At 41.6% G+C, this 19686-nt stretch overlaps 1 protein-coding gene across 3 annotated transcripts in view; it reads right to left on the bottom strand.

Annotated features, from left to right (window-relative positions):
* Positions 1–19686, bottom strand: part of GALNT7 (polypeptide N-acetylgalactosaminyltransferase 7) — a 456997-nt gene that overhangs the window by 333446 nt on the left and 103865 nt on the right. The window contains exon 1 of one of the 3 annotated variants that reach the window (XM_069244375.1): positions 9399–9573. The exons of the other annotated variants lie outside the window; for them this stretch is intronic. The gene's annotated coding sequence lies outside the window, so the exon portion shown is untranslated. Of the gene's footprint in view, positions 1–9398; positions 9574–19686 lie in introns of those variants that run through there. 3 annotated transcript variants of the gene reach the window in all.

The raw sequence follows: 19686 nt of genomic DNA, 5'->3' as shown, positions 1-19686 counted from the left end.
GGTTACAGAGTAAAATGTAGAGAAAAATGGCTGTTTTTTTCACCTAAATTTCAATATTTTTATATTTCAGTTGTTATTTTCTGTAGGAAACCCTTGTAGTTTCTACGCAAATAACCCATTGCTGAATTCAGAATGTTGTCTACTTTTCAGAAATGTTTAGGTTTCTGGGATCCAGCATTGGTTTCACACCAATTTCTGTCACTGGAAGGAGGCTGAAAGCACAAAAAAATCATACAAATGGGGTATGTCCCAGTAAAATGCCAAAATTGTGTTGAAAAATTGGGTTTTCTGATTGAAGTATGCCTGTTCCTGAAAGCTGTGAAGCTGGTGATTTTAGCACTGCAACCCCTTTGTTGATGCCAATTTTAGGGGGGAAACCACAAGCCTTTTTCTGCAGCCCTTTTTTTTTTTTTTAAACAAAATTTGCACTGTATTTTGGCTAATTTCTTGGTCTCCCTCAGGGGAACCCACAAAGTCTGGGTACCTGTAGAATCCCTAGGATGTTGGAAAAAAAGGACCCAAATTTGGCGTGGGTAGCTTATGTAGACAAAAAGTTATGAGGGCCTAAGCGTGCCCTGCCCCAAATAGCCAAAAAGAGGCCTGGCACCTGAGGTGGAAAAGGCCTGGCAGCGAAGGGGTTAAAACACAGTTGTAAAATGGTGTTTAGGTGCACACCTGAAATATGGCAGCCAACACAAAAGGAAAGAAGTATCAAACTAACAAGCTCCTTGTAAAAAAATACTTTTAAAAATGAGATGTTAGCTTAAAAAAAAAAACTTTTTACAAAAAATATATAAAATAGTTCTTGCAATGTCACATGTTCTGCTTTTTCGCTTTCTAAGCTAAAAATGTATAAATATATTTAATACAGAGTTTATAACTTCATTAGGTTAGGTCTTGGTAATCTGGTAGAGTGGTTACATTTTGTTTTAATTTTTACTGCAAGCATAGAACACAAAAAGAAAAAGAATCAAGCACTGGCAAAGCCAAAAGAATTGCCGCTGGCTGTTGGCCGTTTGGCTTTGCAAATGCTTATTTTGTTTCTTGATGCTGTAGTATGAAGACACAGGACACAAGAGCAGCCCATTGGTAGTTTGGAAGAGCTGCTGAGCACCTTTCTATGTATTACAAGCGTTGTCTAAGAGCCAAAATATTGGTTTTAATTTTAAACCACACATTGCCCAGCAGTCCCTGGCACTAAAAGGGTCTACTTATTGACAGAGTCAGGGAGGTCAAAGGGTGAAGAGGGCTGACCTTCTGTCCTATGCTGCATGTTGTGTGGTGGCAAAAGCAAAATGGGGATTAAACTAGAGCAGACTAATGGGTAAAGACAGCCTGAAAGCCCCTGTATGTAATTATGTATAGTATGTATACATTTATCAAAACAAGTTCTTGGCTAAAACAAAACCTAAAAGAAAACATGCTGCTGCCTAAACGTGGCAGACATATGCGTGCAATTATCTGTTTTAGTAGAAATTAACCACCACACCGAAGTGGCCACCTCAAAACAATTTCACTGCTGTTTATGAAGAGATCCCACGAGTAATGTAAGTTTGTTTCTTAAACAACACCAAAACCCAAGGTGGCAATGTGATTCACCAAAAAGTGCATGGTTTTCACATTAATGAAAAAAATGCTACACTCCCTGTTCCTTTCAAGCCAAATTCTAAAACGCAAGTGAAATTTCTATTTTTGCATTCTTTTCTTCCGAATGTGCCCAATAAATATGCATGAAGTGCGACAATGAAGTTCAGAGGCGGAATCAGCATCCACTCGCACAGTGATGATGAAAACCTTCCTTTATCTAGTCTGAGGTATGCTGAAAAACCTGAGCAACCACAGAAAAGCAATTCCAGAAAGTAGATGCGTTCACTCAGAAAGCAGCGCGTTTCAAACAAACACTACGTGCACAAAGGGGCTTCCACAGGGCCCCATCACAGCCACAAGCACAACACATGTACAGAGCAACATAGTCCACACTGCACCGAGATCCAAGACTAAAATCTCTCTGCACTGACAGGATTCTGTGAGCAGAATGTCCACGCCTCTCTGTGCTTCAGAGTATTGTGGGAATTTAGGCTCTGTTGAAAGGGAACGTACTGCCTGAAAAACACCGAGATACGTATGGGACAACGGTAGCTTGTGAGCTACTGGTAGCTCTCCGGCTACCTGTAAGTAGTTATCCTGTGTCAGCCCAGCCTACTAAATTAGAAGCTTTTGCTTGGCTGAAATGATACAAATACCAACACCACTTGTGAATATCATGTGTAGTTTCAAATCATACTGCAGTGCGCAGGTTTAGAATACTATTATTATTACTTTTGTGCCAGTGGCAGTTATAACCCCTACAGAGGTATTCCATATTAAAAACGCCTTTTCACATTACTGCTGGCAGTTCTGCCTGATGCATTGAAGTGATCACTGTGGGTAATCTTTCGTATAATGGCTACTAATGTAATCTTGTCTGATCTGGAAACTATTTCAACGTTGATAATGTTAGTAGCTCAGGATGAGCTTCAAAGTACAGACGTGGCTCTTATTTAAAAAAGTGTCTGGAGACTCCTGGTCTAGGAACATTGGTATAACACCACCGCGGACACAATGCTGCTAATTAGATCAGCGTATCTTGTGAGGTACAGCTTGCTTTATTTCGTTCTGTTGTAAAAGCAACTGGCTACATATAAAGAATAACCACAATTAAAGTATTCCCTGTTCTACATGCTCAGGTCAAGCAGTGTGAACTCTAATTCTTGATCTCGGATTCTCTGTGACTCAAACTTCCCTGCTGCTTGGTGACCGGACATAGAGCTGTAAGCAGTCAAAACATTGACAGCTGAAGTAAAAATGAGACTACAGAGCAATGTCTCTAATATGCAGTTAACGCTGACCAAAATGTCTATGTTATAATGAAGTAATGTCTCTCCACCTCTGTTGTTCACTATTGTGCAACTGGAGTCTGCGCTGATCAAAAAAATTCATTTCATCCATTATAACCCAGGTCTGGTGAAAGAGAAGCAACCGAAACAGAAGAAAGACAAAAATGAAGGGTCAGATGAAAGAGAAGCAACGGAAACAGAAAAATGTAAAATGTTGATTTATGTAGCGCAGCTTATCACCCGGCTTATCTCAAGGCGCTGTCCGTGGGCACATGGAGATTAAGTGATTTGCCCAGAATCATAAGTCACTGAGCTGACTCTCAAACCCGCATCTCCAGCTCCCGAGGTGGTCGCTCTGACCGCTGCAAGAGACTAAAATGAAGGGTCTGATTCATTTATTTATTTTTGGATTTTATATAACGTGATCATGGCCCGTAGGCCATCAGAGCGCTTTACAAACAGCAGCATGTATCAATAACAAATAAAAAATATACATGTAAAGTTAAAGGTGGAAAGAACACCAAGTTAGCCTCCCCGTGAGGTCGAGCGCTTCACAAGTATTCATTGTAATACATAGCCGTGACAAGCAGGTGGTACAGTTCCACAAGCTGGACAACAATTGTTTGTGCTGGTTAAGGTTGGTCTGCACTTGGTGGCAGTGTGATGGGTTAGGAGAGGGTTAGGTCAGGTGTTGTTCAAAGAGAAGTTTTGAGGTCTTTTTTAAGGTGTCCTGATATGTGGTCAGACGGAGTCTAGTCAGGAGAGAGTTTCATAATCATGTGGTGCTTCTCGAAAAGGACTGGCTCATGTATCGCTTGAAGGTGGAGGTTCGAGGAGGAGCAGTTCAGCTTTTGTGAATCTTGCCTGGCACCTGAGATTTTTCAGTTTGTCTGACAGGTACCAGGGTAAAGAGGAATGCGTAGCTTGATGAGTGATGCAGGCAGTTTTAAATTGAGCTCTTGCTTCTATGGAAAGCCACTGAAGGGAGGCCAAAATGAGGGCGATGTGGTTGAATTTCTTGTATCCTGTCATCAAGTGGGCTGCTGCATGTAGAACTGTTCTGAGAAGACCTAAGAGAACTTTGGAAATGCCAGAAAAGAGTGCAATTCCATATCCATAGTTGAGTCTGGAGAGCAAACGGGTCTGAAGAAATAAAAGCAAAAGAAACAGAAGAGAGGCTAAAATGCAATGACTCCATTATTCAGAAAACCACAACAAAAGTAGCAATGTCAGGATGCAGAAGTACTCCTTAAAAACAACATTAAAAATGTAGGGACTGTTGTCAGGAAGCTGGGCCTGTCTACCAGAACCTTTGGAGTGGGATCCGAAAACAGAAAAGCAAGCACATAGGCACCTGCAAGTAGGTTTGATACCTGGCAAATTTTATTCCTGTATGGTCAGTATTTTAATGAAGTAACAAGAACTAGAAAAATAACTTAAGGCCTGTATTTTCCCCTTATCAGTACATACTTTAAACAGTAAATGTAAGATGAAAATACTGATAACTAAACAAAGACAACAAGACCATGTCAAAATAAATACAGATCATGTCATATAAAGTTCTTCTTAATAATCATGTCCAGGCTTTTGCATAATCTTAAAACGTGAACAGATGGCCAGTATTTTTCCCTGGGAAAGGTGGTAACCCTACCTGCAAGGATTTTGCTTTACCACTTTATATATATGGATGACATAGGTTTTAAAGAGGAATGGCGTGAGCTGCCGTGAGCAGGCTAATCTGTTGAAGCCTTAGGAATAGGACACGAAGCTATTGCCGGAATGGCAGCCTTTAAATTAAAGCAACATTAAGGAGGAGGCTGGGTGACTGCTGTATTTTTTTCCTTTACAGCAGTGAAGACAGAAGATGGATTGCAATGACTGTTGGGCGCCCTTGCATACCAAATGAGCAGCCATACCAAATGAGCAGCCTGACAAGTGAATCTGCCAAACGCAGAAGTGTCTGGGCTGAACTTAAAGAAGGCTGTAGCAAAAGAAATTGTCAAAGTAAAAAAAAAAAAAAAAAGAGAAAAGCACAAATAAATGCAGACATTGGCCTACCAGCCATGGCACTGAAGGTCACTACTTTTCAGGTGGCTGCATATATCAGACTTGGGAAAATACGGTAATTAATTCAAAATGCAAGCCAGAAAAGGGGTGAAGTAGGCTGATTCACTGCACCACAGGCTGCGCCATGCTGCAGGCTGTACTGGAAAGAAGCAAAATGTGAATGGCAAGTGGGCTGCAAACATGCATAATATAGATATACTTACAGGGACAGCCCTCTTCATCCTTTGTCATTCCCATTATGCATTGTAGCCCACCCCCACAGTGCACAGCCTTCGTGCATATGCAGGAGGGGTTGGGCACAAGGGCTTGATCTTTGCATGTGGTCAGACACTTGTTAACGTGTTTCACTTTAGTTATTTTTGATCAGTAAGAAACTCATAAATAGGGTAACTAACACTGAATGTCGTAGTGCTGAAGGTGTGCAGACCTCCATATGTATATTAGAGGTATCGTCAGGACTTTAACCGAGAGGGGCACCTTTATGAAGCAAGGGCACTAAAACAATTTAATGTGCCTTGAGGAGGTGGCTGGGTGACTGATTCATTCACCATACACGTTAGCTGGTTACATGCTAAATTAGGGGATGAGAGTACACAAACGTTGGTTTTGTCATATTGTGAACGAGATAGTCATCCTCTGCTCCTGGGACAGACGCAGTATGATATTCATCCATCTCACTCTATACCAAGGCACGCAGACGTGTCCCCCATACCTTCTGTCAGGCGGGGTTGATAAAGGAACAATTCAGCTCTTATATATAAGGCTTAAGATGTGCGTCTCTTGTAAATACACATTTTTTTTTATTCATGGACGGAAAGTTGTTTTCTTTGGTGTGATTATTGTGGACAAAATACTGCCTCTTTCTGCGCCCTTTGACTATATGTTAAAGGACATTCATTCCCTGTGTATAGTAAAAATAAATAGAATATATTTAGCACATCCTGAGGGGCTAGGTTACTATGTATTCTATACTTATACACGGATTGTCTATAATTATGTATTTGCTACTCACTGTACGGAAATTTCTTGATCAATTAGTCTCTAGTGAACCACCGTTTTCCTTGTTTATATTTAGCCAGATTACCACTGACGTAATGGATTGCATTTATACTTTATGCAGTGAGGAATTTCCACAAAAATCTTCTTTGCCTTGTTTAGTAATCTATTTTACTAGATTTATTCCCAGGCGAGAGGTGAATGCACCAAAGCCATGACAGCCGGGCTCAGGTCAGTTTCTCTCTGCGACTGTCAGGGACACGCACACACGCTGCAGCAGGTGCCCAATCTCCTTACCCTACATTGCAGCTAGAAAGCATTTTCACACATTCGTACGTTTCATGGCTGAGGATTACGCAGTGTGTGTGTGTATATATATATATATATATATATATATATATATATACACACACACACACACATATACATATACACATATACAGGGAGTGCAGAATTATTAGGCAAATGAGTATTTTGACCACATCATCCTCTTTATGCATGTTGTCTTACTCCAAGCTGTATAGGCTCGAAAGCCTACTACCAATTAAGCATATTAGGTGATGTGCATCTCTGTAATGAGAAGGGGTGTGGTCTAATGACATCAACACCCTATATCAGGTGTGCATAATTATTAGGCAACTTCCTTTCCTTTGGCAAAATGGGTCAAAAGAAGGACTTGACAGGCTCAGAAAAGTCAAAAATAGTGAGATATCTTGTAGAGGGATGCAGCACTCTTAAAATTGCAAAGCTTCTGAAGTGTGATCATCGAACAATCAAGCGTTTCATTCAAAATAGTCAACAGGGTCGCCAGAAGCGTGTGGAAAAACCAAGGCGCAAAATAACTGCCCATGAACTGAGAAAAGTCAAGCGTGCAGCTGCCACGATGCCACTTGCCACCAGTTTGGCCATATTTCAGAGCTGCAACATCACTGGAGTGCCCAAAAGCACAAGGTGTGCAATACTCAGAGACATGGCCAAGGTAAGAAAGGCTGAAAGACGACCACCACTGAACAAGACACACAAGCTGAAACGTCAAGACTGGGCCAAGAAATATCTCAAGACTGATTTTTCTAAGGTTTTATGGACTGATGAAATGAGAGTGAGTCTTGATGGGCCAGATGGATGGGCCCGTGGCTGGATTGGTAAAGGGCAGAGAGCTCCAGTCCGACTCAGACGCCAGCAAGGTGGAGGTGGAGTACTGGTTTGGGCTGGTATCATCAAAGATGAGCTTGTGGGGCCTTTTCGGGTTGAGGATGGAGTCAAGCTCAACTCCCAGTCCTACTGCCAGTTCCTGGAAGACACCTTCTTCAAGCAGTGGTACAGGAAGAAGTCTGCATCCTTCAAGAAAAACATGATTTTCATGCAGGACAATGCTCCATCACACGCGTCCAAGTACTCCACAGCGTGGCTGGCAAGAAAGGGTATAAAAGAAGGAAATCTAATGACATGGCCTCCTTGTTCACCTAATCTGAACCCCATTGAGAACCTGTGGTCCATCATCAAATGTGAGATGTACAAGGAGGGAAAACAGTACACCTCTCTGAACAGTGTCTGGGAGGCTGTGGTTGCTGCTGCACGCAATGTTGATGGTGAACAGATCAAAACACTGACAGAATCCATGGATGGCAGGCTTTTGAGTGTCCTTGCAAAGAAAGGTGGCTATATTGGTCACTGATTTGTTTTTGTTTTGTTTTTGAATGTCAGAAATGTATATTTGTGAATGTTGAGATGTTATATTGGTTTCACTGGTAATAATAAATAATTGAAATGGGTATATATTTGTTTTTTGTTAAGTTGCCTAATAATTATGCACAGTAATAGTGACCTGCACACACAGATATCCCCCTAACATAGCTAAAACTAAAAACAAACTAAAAACTACTTCCAAAAATATTCAGCTTTGATATTAATGAGTTTTTTGGGTTCATTGAGAACATGGTTGTTGTTCAATAATTAAATTAATCCTCAAAAATACAACTTGCCTAATAATTCTGCACTCCCTGTACACACACATACACACCATTCTTCCAGTGGTAACATCTACAGAAAATTAAGCCTGACCAATCATATATTCTTACAGCACGATATGTCCAGAATTGGAAACAGCCACTGTTACTCGCAGGTCACACATAGACGCTCAAGACAAAGGGATTTTATTGGTGTCCTTTTAAAGTAAAGGCAGAAAATCGTAAAGGTATGTCATAATAAAAACACTGTTGATTCTTTCTGATGACAAGATCAAGGGCTGACGAGAGTTGTAACAATGTTACTTCCAATGTCAAATCACTACTATTGACCGACTTCTACCCTAGTGACTCCAACACAACACACTGAAACCAAGCAAGTTAAAATAAATACATTTTGGTACTTTGTCAACTATTTGATGATCTTATACGGATTGTACAAGGCGTATCACACTGTATCAAATTTGAAATGGGCGTAAATGACCAAAAACTATGACATGGATGGCAATGACATGCTTAAAAACGTTTGCATTCCCAAGGTGAGACCTTTAAAAGGTATTTCGATACATCACAGACCCAGTTCCGAGTAAGAGCAGCAGAGCGCTATTTGGATTACTACATTACGACAATAACATCTCAAACATCATGAGATGTGTACGTAGAATAGCATGATGTGTACCGGCCGAGATCACCCTACATATGCCAGAGTCTGATAGGGAGTGAGCACGTAATCGGCACGGCAGTTAGGACGCTGCACAGTTGATTGGTTAAATTACACGTATTCAAGCGACGCCAGTTGTCAATCCCGGGTCTCCAAGGTCCTTCAAGCTCATTGGTTGATCCTCTAGACGATAGATATTCGATTTTCACGTTACCCAACAAACCAATGGGAAATCGACCAGCTATGATGAAAGGCGCCATATTCTACCTCTAAAAAAAGCTGGAATGTTGCATTCAGAGACAATTAAGAATGCGTGAGAAATGCTTCACGCTTCTGAGAACTCAATGCTGTTCTGAACACAAATGATGTCAGAGCATCGCATTATGCAGTCGTGCCAATGTTTATTTGGCCATATCCATCCTTGGGACACGTATTTCTTGTAGTGCCAAGACACCGCCTGACACCCGCTACGCCACGTGTCCAGTCAATAAACAGAGCTGCAGAAGACGTCAAGAAAATTAGAACACAAACAGCTGCAGCCCATTAATTCTGTGTGCATCACTGTTTGCTGAAAAGTATACCGTCACTCTCGCTTGCTTCACTGGCAGCAGTACAGCAGTAAAACACAGGGAATATTACTATATAAAAACCATCTTGAACGGCATGGGTAATGATAGATTAAGATACAGTTTATACTGATTGGCTTTAACTGTCTTGGTATCTTCCATGGTGACGCGCTGCGACATCCTCGCGCAATATTTGCGTTATATAAAAATGCATAAATAATACATCAAAATATAACCCACACCTCAGCACCCTGGCTGCCCAGATTACCTGTAGATTGGTCCCTAACTAACGTAACCAAGCACGAAGGGTAAATCCACGCAGATTGTCTAGTTTCACCACCTCCTCATCGCCCTCTTCCTCCCATTCCTTTCGCTAGGGGTAGGACGCTCTTTCCTCAGACCAGGCACCCTTTGGCCAGGCACACGGACCCATTCCTTTCACAGGCTCCGCCTCGCAGCGCGTACCCGTGACGACCTCGCTCACACTCCACCTTGTTGGTTTACAATGCGCCGGTTCTTGGACGGGTCGGAATTACGCCGTTTTCATTTGAGGGGACGTGTTTGAATGAACTTCAGTGCAGGTGTTTGTTTTGGCACACCACTTTGTTGTGACATGTACACGCAGGAGCCATACTTGTTTGAGGCAAGATTTATTTTAAGATAAAATGCACAAAGAACTGCTGGTAACACTCCGGCCGCAGCATTCAAAACACTGGTAGTTTATGGATCGCTGAATCACCAACACTCTGGTGACCGCGTCACATATATTCTACACTCTATTACAAAGTTATGTTATATAATCAATAACATTTAGTGTAAATAAACACAAACCAGGAGATGGGGACCCAGTTTCCTTCCTTTCTTTAAGGCCCACGACATCCTTGCTACACTGCTGCTGTGTGTTTGTAATATGTCTGGACCCGACGATGGATCCAAAAGTAGGGGTTTGAAAATAACATAGGATGGCTGGGCAACCTGTTCTACCTCTTCTGGCCTACCTTCTAGTTGGAGAACTACCCTCCCAGGTGCAAGTGCCCGTTTCAAGGCTTGAAGGCAGATGTGAAGGCCGGTATTTGATTACTGTGTTTCCGCTCTCGTAATCTCAACTGATCCTTGGTGTAGGCCTGGGTGACCAGATCTCGAGGAGCAAAAACTGGGACAGGTCAGACATAAAAGAAGGACTAAATACTTTACTCTCACTTTTATATCTGGTCTGTCCCGTTTTTTTTTTTTGCATAGCTTTGTGAATGTGTGCCTATACAGGTGTGTGTTATATATATATATATATATATATATATATATACATATACACACACACACACACACACATATAGAAGACTACATATATAAAATTAGCTACTGCTTGACCTCCCACTTTGCACCCCCAACCCGCTTCCACCCACCTCTCTCTGCTCCCCACTCCGTCCCTCTACGGGGAGCAGACAAAGGACTGTGTTGCCTGATAGTAACAGATAATTTACTTTAATTATTTCCTATTTTGTAGGCGTTTTTAACTTATGCTTCCCTAGGTGATCTGACCTTTGTCCCAAAAACCGGGACATTTATTTAAAATTAAGAGAAGCGCCGGGACACTGGGACAGTTCTCTAAAAACCGGGACTGTCCGGGAAAACCGGGACGTCTGGTCACCCTATCTTGGAGAGGTTCACAACCTTTATATTGCATTGTTTGTGGCTTACTTTACTCTTACTACTCCACATGAGGAATGGAAGCCCTTCCACTGCACATTTATATGGTGTTCTCATGCAAGTTCCAGAAGGGGACGTGGTTTAACTAAACTGCTTAGAGCTCTTCTAACTCCACTCAGATACCATTCAGTACATTCAAACAAGGTAGCAGTGGGAGCCAGGACCTTTGCACTCTAGCGGCATATATGCAATACTACGACTGACCAGAAGGACATAATCACTGGATACCCAGCCAGATGTGCTGAAAGTGAAAGGGCAATAAAGTGGATTTACATTTAAAAAAAAACTAGGATACTGGTCGGTCCCCTGCTGTCCAACGCTCATACGGGAAGCTAACTTCACAGAGAAAGCTAGGAACAAGTAACTCAATTCACAAGTATGCCATTTTTTTTACACAGTGCTGGGATGTCCTTGGAACTTCATATGAAGTCTCTTCCTTTCCAGGTAAAAAGATTGTGTCTTGCTGTCAATGCTGGTGGGTCTAGTGACGCCTCTAGAATACCTTACAAGGAAACAACGTTCTATTGCAAGGTATTTACTGGAAGGAAGCCAGATGGTATTAGCAAAGTTCTGTAGTGTTTAACACAGGCTGCTGACGGGACGTGTGATTTTTTTGTTTTAACTTTTCACACAGATGCCTGAGTTACTTCACGTAGTACATTCAGAAGCCCTTTTCCATTTCTGGTTCTTTAGTTAGTCTATCAGAAGAAGAGGGGAGACTTCACAGTGTTGTTTGTTGGTCTTGCATACATTTAATAGCAGGAGTCGGGTGGATCAGCCCAGTCTTCCTCAGGTGGAAAGCTTCAGTGCTCCCTGATGAACCTTTATCTGTCCTTCCCAGTTAGGGGGGACGCTTGGTGACGTTATTCCATGGAGACCTGTGGCTTCCTACTTTGCCTGTGACACATTATGTTCTGACTGTGTTCCTTTATTCTAGGAGGCAGTAGGGCTAATGAGGGATTTTTTGTGGTCCGCACATTGGATTTGAAATGACAGCCCCATGAGGGGTTATCTTTCAGGTTCCCGCCTCTTTCTAGACAGGGACGACTATGCCACCCTTCCTGTTGTGTGCTTGTGGACAGGAGGGTCATTGTTGTGCTGTAGGTGCACATTGTTTCTGGCCACTCTAGGCTGCTGTTACGTTGGATTGATTGTAGGTTGGCATCGTTGGGAAAGGAGTCTAGAATGTATATTTTGGGAAATCACTTAACCTCATTCTCCTCTTCTTCTCTCTAAGGGTGCCAAGGTTTCAGTTTGGGGTTCAGGAGTTGAATATCACAGAGGGTGCTTTTACTTTTTAGTCAACTCTGCCCTTCTATCACTTGTCTGCCATGGCATGTTGTACTTTTATCTATGTTGAGGGTAGGCATCTTTTTAATGTTTTTAAATTGGCATTTCCCATAACGTCTTCACATCAAAATATTGATTAGTAAAACCACACATATCATATGGTCCTTCTCGGGGTTACATCACAATAATCAGGAGAAAGAGATAATTTCAAACTCATTGAAGGATCACATGGAATAATGGAAAACGTATGTGATACGAAAACGAAAGTGATATGCTACAGGAGAAGAGAGGGGGAGCATGAACCATAGGTGCAAACCCTAAAATAGAATTGTTGGTTTAGTTACCATAGCAGTGTCGTTTTAAATTTCAAAATGCATGCACTAAGATAGCTGAGAAATCAAGCGGACCTGTAGAGCTATGACAGCGGGTGGAATGTCTGAAGCAACCATCTGTAAGGCTGGGTAATGAGTAGTCCACTTGGGTGAGCTTGATTAAATGGGAGTCAATGAAACCAGAAGGAGGGTGCCTTACTCTGGAAACTAGAAGGTCAGAGTGCTGGTGCTAAAAGTATCGCCACCCCAGGGTCCCAGAAAAAGTTGAGGTGGATAGGCATCTTCTCTATTCACAATTTTGTAGGCATTTACAGCTATGTCAATTTGTATCCAGTTTTGTCAGCTGTACACTTCTCTCCCTGTGGCCTTGCTTGCTCTGTGGATGCAATCATTCTAGCCCCCCCCTACTAGATACTGAATCCTCCAGGCTGGCATGTTTTTTATCCGGGCATTGTCGACATCTGGTACCTTGAATAATTTCCTGTGCCACCTTGATTCCTGATACAGTCTGCTGCTCTCAGCTCCCTGTGTTGTGCCTTGATATTTTTCTGGGATTCCCGAGTCTCCCTGTTCATCTGGTACTATACTTGGGACTGTAAGGACTTCCCTCTGTTGGACAGTCGTGTTTTGCTAGCCCTATGTGCAGGCCCAATTTCTTCAGCCTTCCCTCTTCTTCCCTTGCCCCCCTCTTCATTAGGTTTGGCCCTGGTGATTCTGGCATTTTGACAATAGTGACCTTTATTACAAAGTGGCACTCGTGCACTAGTAGTTAAGGTCTCTGACAATCAACTGGAATGTAAAGGGATTAAATCAGCTGGCACCATAGTCATGTGATTCCTTGTAGACTGTTCTATCAAAATATTTTTCATGTCTCTCTCGAAGAAAATGAGAAGCTAACATTTTTCATATATGCTTTGGGCTTCAAATGGGAACGCCGACTACTGTGAAGTTTATTCCCGGGATTGAAGGTAAAATGGGTCGCTGTGGTATCTGGAGGGTCATGTCTTTCTTAGTGCGGTTGCACCCTTGGGTTTCGTTCCTCTGGTCTTCTTGCAGCATGGATGCAAATATGTTCTCTTCCTGTACTCGAGGCTTGAACAAAGTGAGATCCTTCTGCTTTTCTTTGCTGTGATCAGCTCCTGGTATATGTCTGCTACTTCTTCCTGTTTAACCATTCTTTTAAACAGCTTGGACAGTCTTCATCTAAAAAAAAAGTGTGTGTTCCCGTCCTTCCCTGACTGTCGGATCAGCTGTTAGTTTTTTCCCTTTGAACCATCCTGCACATATGAGTGCTGAGGACTGATTGTCTTCCAATTCTTTCCTCTAGGTATGGACAAAGTTAATGTCAATGGCATCAATGTGGTCATGCTGGTGTGTGTCTCATGAGATTGAGGTCCTTGACCTTGCTCACCTTATCTTTACCTTTCAGTTGCTTGTTTCCCTTTACAGGGGCAATAAAGTGGTCTATAGTGCTTTTGCCGTTCCTGTTTTTCTGCAGTATTATCGTCTGTGCAGCAGTGTGCTAGGGGCTCTTCCATCTAGGAATGCCTTCTGCAGGAGAAGCATTTTTCAGATGGGGTTTATTGATGGCCTCACAATCCTTCTAATCCACTCCCTTGGTTAGGAATATGCGATGGCATATTCTCCTGCTAGGTGGGCTGGATATCTCTTAGGTGGATTTTCTCTCCCTTCACGTTAGGTTTACTAATGGCTGATGTACGGTTTAGTATGGCTAACGTCATTAGGACTCCTTATGAGCTGGATCTGTTGGTCTGATTATTAGGTGATATAGCTTCTTTGGCTTCTGAAGTTACATGATCTGTTTGCTCATGTTTTCAGGATCTGTGTGTTTCCAATTTAGGGATGGCAATGTCGCCATCTGTTGGCAAAGACACAGTTAAGGTGCTAGGATGAAGTTAGCTGTCCTGTTCCTCCCTTACAGTGTGGAGAAACAAATATTCCAGTCGTTTGTTACTACATGCTTGCTTTGCTGAACCATCATTTGGTATGATTACCAATTTTATACCCTCTCCCATTTATTCAGGAGGGTCTTCACTTTCTAGGAGTAGAAAATAAGAGTCTGTTTTACGTATGTTGTTCGTTATCTAGTTTCTTTGTACTTTCAGATACCTTGCTGATGGTTATAATGTGGTTTGTCACAATCACTGATGGCTAATGGTGTGTCTTTTGGGTGTATTCACAATAGTGGCTGGGTTTTTCTCTCATTTCCTCCCCTCCTCAGCTTCCAACTATTCCTTGCACCTGAAGGTCTTGTGTCCTTGAGTGAGGCTCTGTTAAATCAGGTTTGCTGACAAAGTCCATTTGGTTCTTTCGAGAGAATGAATTGGAGCTCTTTACTGGTTCTTCTTTTTCCAAGGGTCAGTTTAATTGTGGTGTCAGGGAGGTCCCCCCAAATTCTCTTATTAGATATATATCATGGATCTTGACACCTTCTACCTTTGACATAATTCTTCCTTTTTTTATGGATCCCTCTGAGTTTTTGGGAGGGTAACTCACTACACTCCTCTTCTGTATGGGGCAGCTCTGGATATCCTTCTCAATTGTGCATGTTTGGATCTTCTTTTCGCTTTTTCTTCCTTTACACAAGATGGTCTAGTGTCTTTTGGTGTGGTGATAGTTTAAGCTGTTGTGAAACCTGCAATGCCTTTTAAAGTAGCATGGGCAGCATTCAAGCTATATCATGCCATAGGTTTCTTTTTCCCAATTCTCGTGGTTTTTGCACAGTAGCGTGGCCTACCTTCTGTTGAGTTGACTGGTAAATCTTTGTTCCGTGCTCTGGATTGTGACAAAGCCACTTTGGTATATCCCCATAGAGCAGAGGTCTTCAAACTAGGGGGCGGGCCCCCCTAGGGGGGCCTCAAGTGATCCCAGGGGGGGCCCCAGACTCTGGCCAAAATAAATATTATACAGATAACAGGCCTTTGTTTTAAGCAGAAGCATGTTATATCAGTTTTAAAAAGGTAACAGTACTTCACTGCAATGTTTAAATAGGTTTAGACATATTTAAACATTGCCATGTTTATAAAATAATTGTGAAAAATTCTGAGGGGGGGCCCAATTATTTTTATTTTTCAACTGGGGGGGCGTGGCATAAAAAGTTTGGAGACCTCTGCCATAGAGTAATAATCCCCCCCCCCACCCCAATCCCTGGTTTAGGTACAGTCTGGTGTGCTCACAGGGCAGCGTAACACTACAGCCGTCGTAGTGTTAAACTGCCTGCATTAGTAAGTCCGCAGCCCCTGTTAAAATTAGGCCGCCCCCCACGAAATTTCTGCGGACGCCTATGTACAGGACATTCATATAGTAGCTGTAGGAGACTTGATTAAATACAATTCTTCACCTACATCAGTCTCTGAATTGTCATTTCGAAAATGCAGGCAAAGAAACACCCAGAAATAAATTAATCTGTAATAGCGTCGCAACAAAGCAGTAACATACAAATGCAACAAGCGATGCCCTAGTTTAATGTAAGCCTCATTTATCAACAAAGAAAAGGCCTGATTGTGAAATTGCGATTCGTTCTTTACAAGGGAGGCATCAGAACTAGACAATATATATGGACTATTGTTCTGTTGTCAAACACTGTGCAAACACATTTAGTATTTGTCTGTGGGAGAAACATTTAAGATTTGTATGCTCGATATTTGAGAATTCAACACTAAAGTGATTAGAGAGAGAGAGAGAGAGAGAGAGAGAGAGAGAGATAGAGAGAGAGAGAGAGAGAGAGAGAGAGAGAGAGAGAGAGAGAGAGAAAAAAACAGGGGGAGAGGGGGCGAGCGTCCGTCCGTTATTCAATGGAATAAAAAATACTCAAAGAAAAATTCAGGTTCATAAACTGTAAAATAGTCAATGAGATTAAAGACCGTGGCAGCTATTTGGATCTTTGTTTTATCCAAACTTCGATCAAAATGAAAAAACATTCAAAATTCAGTGCCCCCGTTCTTCTTGGCAAATGTGGAGGATATGTGGCAGTTGTTTTTGAGTTACTGCTCAGCTAATTTCTCCTCAGTGCCTTGAAGGGTCAACTCACTATGTGAGTCCTCCCCCCACTCCTTTAACTGCTGCCCTCTGTTAAACGTTTGGAGCTCTAGTGAAAACAGTGACGAGGCAGCGAGTTAGCAGCACTGGCACAGGCATATACTCATTAGGCATGATACTCGAATAGCTTAAAAACAGCCTATAAAAGTCGTTAAAGTCCTTTCCTCTAGTTATTGGCCCTTGCCCCCAGGCCTTTAGCAGCCAGTACAGGAGTATGCGCCCGGCTATTATGATATATCATGTATTTTTATTTCAGTCGTGAATACCATTTACTTCTGCAGCACAAATTACCTCTTTATATACACAACACTTTCCATCAACCCATTTAAACACTGAAACGTAATGGCCAAGTCCATTTATCCACGGATTAAATTAGAACATTCGAGTAGTACGACCGGTACACATACTTTGGTGACTGAAAAAACCCGAAGAGTAAATTGGAGTATATTTTGAAGTCATAATTAGTGTTGAAAGGACGACGTGGCATATATTAAATCTTTTTCTTGGCCTACTAAGAAAGAAAATATAAAATAATACTTTTCCTGTATGCTTAATGAGATATATATATATATTTTTTAACTCGTTCACCTGAAAAACTAAAGCCTCTTCATTTAACTAGGCAATGTTCCCAAATAATTTTTGATAATCGTTTTCGGGGCTTAGTTTAAACTAAAATTTTCTAAAGGCAACAGTAAAGCATGCTCCCTGTATAATTTAGATAAAGGGCATTTCGCTAAATTCACCAGTAAGTATTTATGTTCACAATTGCAATCCAGAGATGTAGGCCCCGATTAAAAAAAGACCCTTCAGAACAATCAGACGCTGTCAGATTATTTATATGTTTGAAGCAAAATTGTGCTTTTTTAGAAATTCACAAAGAAATGGAGAAGTAGTTAAAGATGTTTAACAAATGTTGTTTTGCTTTTGGTTTAAGTCCTGAAAAGCATGCTTATTTTCCACAGCTGGAATTATCAACAGCTGTGCAATGAGACACAAATAAAGTGACTGTAAATGTACCTTTGACAACTTTTATCTTTTGTATCACATTTTATTATTAGGGTTTCGAAAGAAAAATTGAACAATGTTGACATCAGAAATACATCAGGTTACATCAAACACATGTTGGTTACAGGAGTGAAGGTCCCCCTCCTGGACGGGGGGCAGTCATAGACAATTGATGGTATTCACTATGACGAACTAAGCTACGGTAAGTATCTGGCCACTTTTATTTTGTTGTTTCTTGACAGGAAAAATATTTTCCTAATGAAGAAATGCGGTGCCACAATTCATTTTGCAGGTATTTTGTCCATATTCCCACCAAAGAAATGAATCCAATCATTGACACAGGTAAATCTGCGTGAGCTTCCCTGGTGGGAATCTACTAGAAAACAGTTGGTGAATATCCACAAACCTACGAGTTTGAGGGTGTTCATCAAAGTTTACAGATAGAAAACAAGAGAATTATACAACACCAGCAGATGGTGGGCTCTTTTCACAGAGTTAAACGCGGCCTTAAATGCATGTTTACAACCAAAGTCACCCTTTTCACATATGACAGTAATGAACAAGGTGTGTTCTGGCAGGCAAAAGTTGCGTTTTGTGTGTAGAGATCTCTGCCGTAAGTGCGAAATTCTCTGCAACCGTAAATTGCACTGGTCAGTGAGGAACAGCCTTCCAAGGTGAAGGCAGACTTGGACGTTTTATGAAAAACCCCACACATGAATATTTAATGCCATTCAAAAATTCCTCTCAGTCTCCTTCGTTCCCTAGAAAGAGTTGTGTTTGTTCACCAGCCTAGGCTGGCATAAATCCTTTTCTACAGTAGGGAAATAGATCACTCCCAGATTGTGTAGGGAAGGGTTTCTCAATAGGGCAAATATTTTTCCTAGTGGAAATCTTTTTAAAAAATCGTGGGTTTGCACAGGGGATCCTTTATCAGCTGTGCAGCGTTCTCTGCTGGACCCCACTGGGAATATCAGATGGCCATACCTGGAATAAACTTGGAAACATGCGCTTGGTGCATCTTTCCATGCCTATTCCTGGAATGCTAGTCAATTCCAGAAACAAGTACATATACACCTGCACATAGGTGTAAATCTACGAATGCAAATGCATTACTTTCCTTGTGATTTAGGCCTTTGGTATATCAGCAAAATCTACTGTTGATAGTAAACGTACATATATGTTTTGATACTGGGTCTCTGACTTTACCCTCAGAAAAGTTTATCAAGGCATACATTTAATTTGTGTGCCCAAAAAGCTTTCACAATCAGGGCATCGTTTCTAGCCTGAACGTGGAGTTAAGACAGAACAGAGTACCATAGGTTATCTATTATAAACTACATTCAAAGCCCCAAGGCCACACAGAGCCATAAACCTTGAATCTCTCAGAATCTTCAGGTCATGTTTCTCAGTGTATTCAGGCAGATAAGATCTGTAATACACTCTGCTTCAGCAAGCTAAATTTGATCAATTCAAGCCCAATAGATACATATGCATCTCTAGTGTAATCTAAACTATTCTACAAAGCCACCATTCCACCACCAAATTTTTTCATCATTTTGCTTTTAAATACATGATCATCCATCCCTATTGCATAATAGCTCTTGTAAATTCACCTACGCGTCTCTCGCGTCCTGCTATGTTGGCTCTGTATGCTGTTGCTATGTACAGCGCACCCCTGTCCTTTCAGCTTAGTTTCACTCGTAATAAACACCTCCAATAAATGTAAATTGAAAATTGCGCAACAGACAATTCTTGCAAGCTTCCAGGAAGAATCAGCTTTCTTTGCAATTAGAGCATAGGCGAGTCTTGCTAGAGTGACCATAGCAGCACTCTTCATCTAGGTTACAATTTCCTGTCCAACAATGGACTCTAAGATACAAGTTACAGATGGTTATTCCTTGCTCCAGGGCCCACCCCTACTCTCCCTAAGCCAATACTTCAGCACTTGAATTAGTTAGGAAAATATATCACTCAGAAGTGAAGATAAAGGATAAAGTAAGGATTTTGATGATTGGAGTTCCTCTGCGAGTTAATAAGATAGTAAGGATTTCAAACGTTATGTGCTGTTATTGTCTCTGATGGTCTCTATGCTCATCTCAAAACATCACAGATGGGTGAAGAAAAAGTACCAATAACTGATGCCAGTTCACCAGAAAGTTGTCA

The sequence above is a fragment of the Pleurodeles waltl genome, chromosome 1_2, assembly GCF_031143425.1.
Source record: "Pleurodeles waltl isolate 20211129_DDA chromosome 1_2, aPleWal1.hap1.20221129, whole genome shotgun sequence".
NCBI lineage: Eukaryota > Metazoa > Chordata > Amphibia > Caudata > Salamandridae > Pleurodeles > Pleurodeles waltl.
Note: the sequence above shows the minus strand (reverse complement) of the source record. Positions and strands in the feature narration are given on the sequence as shown.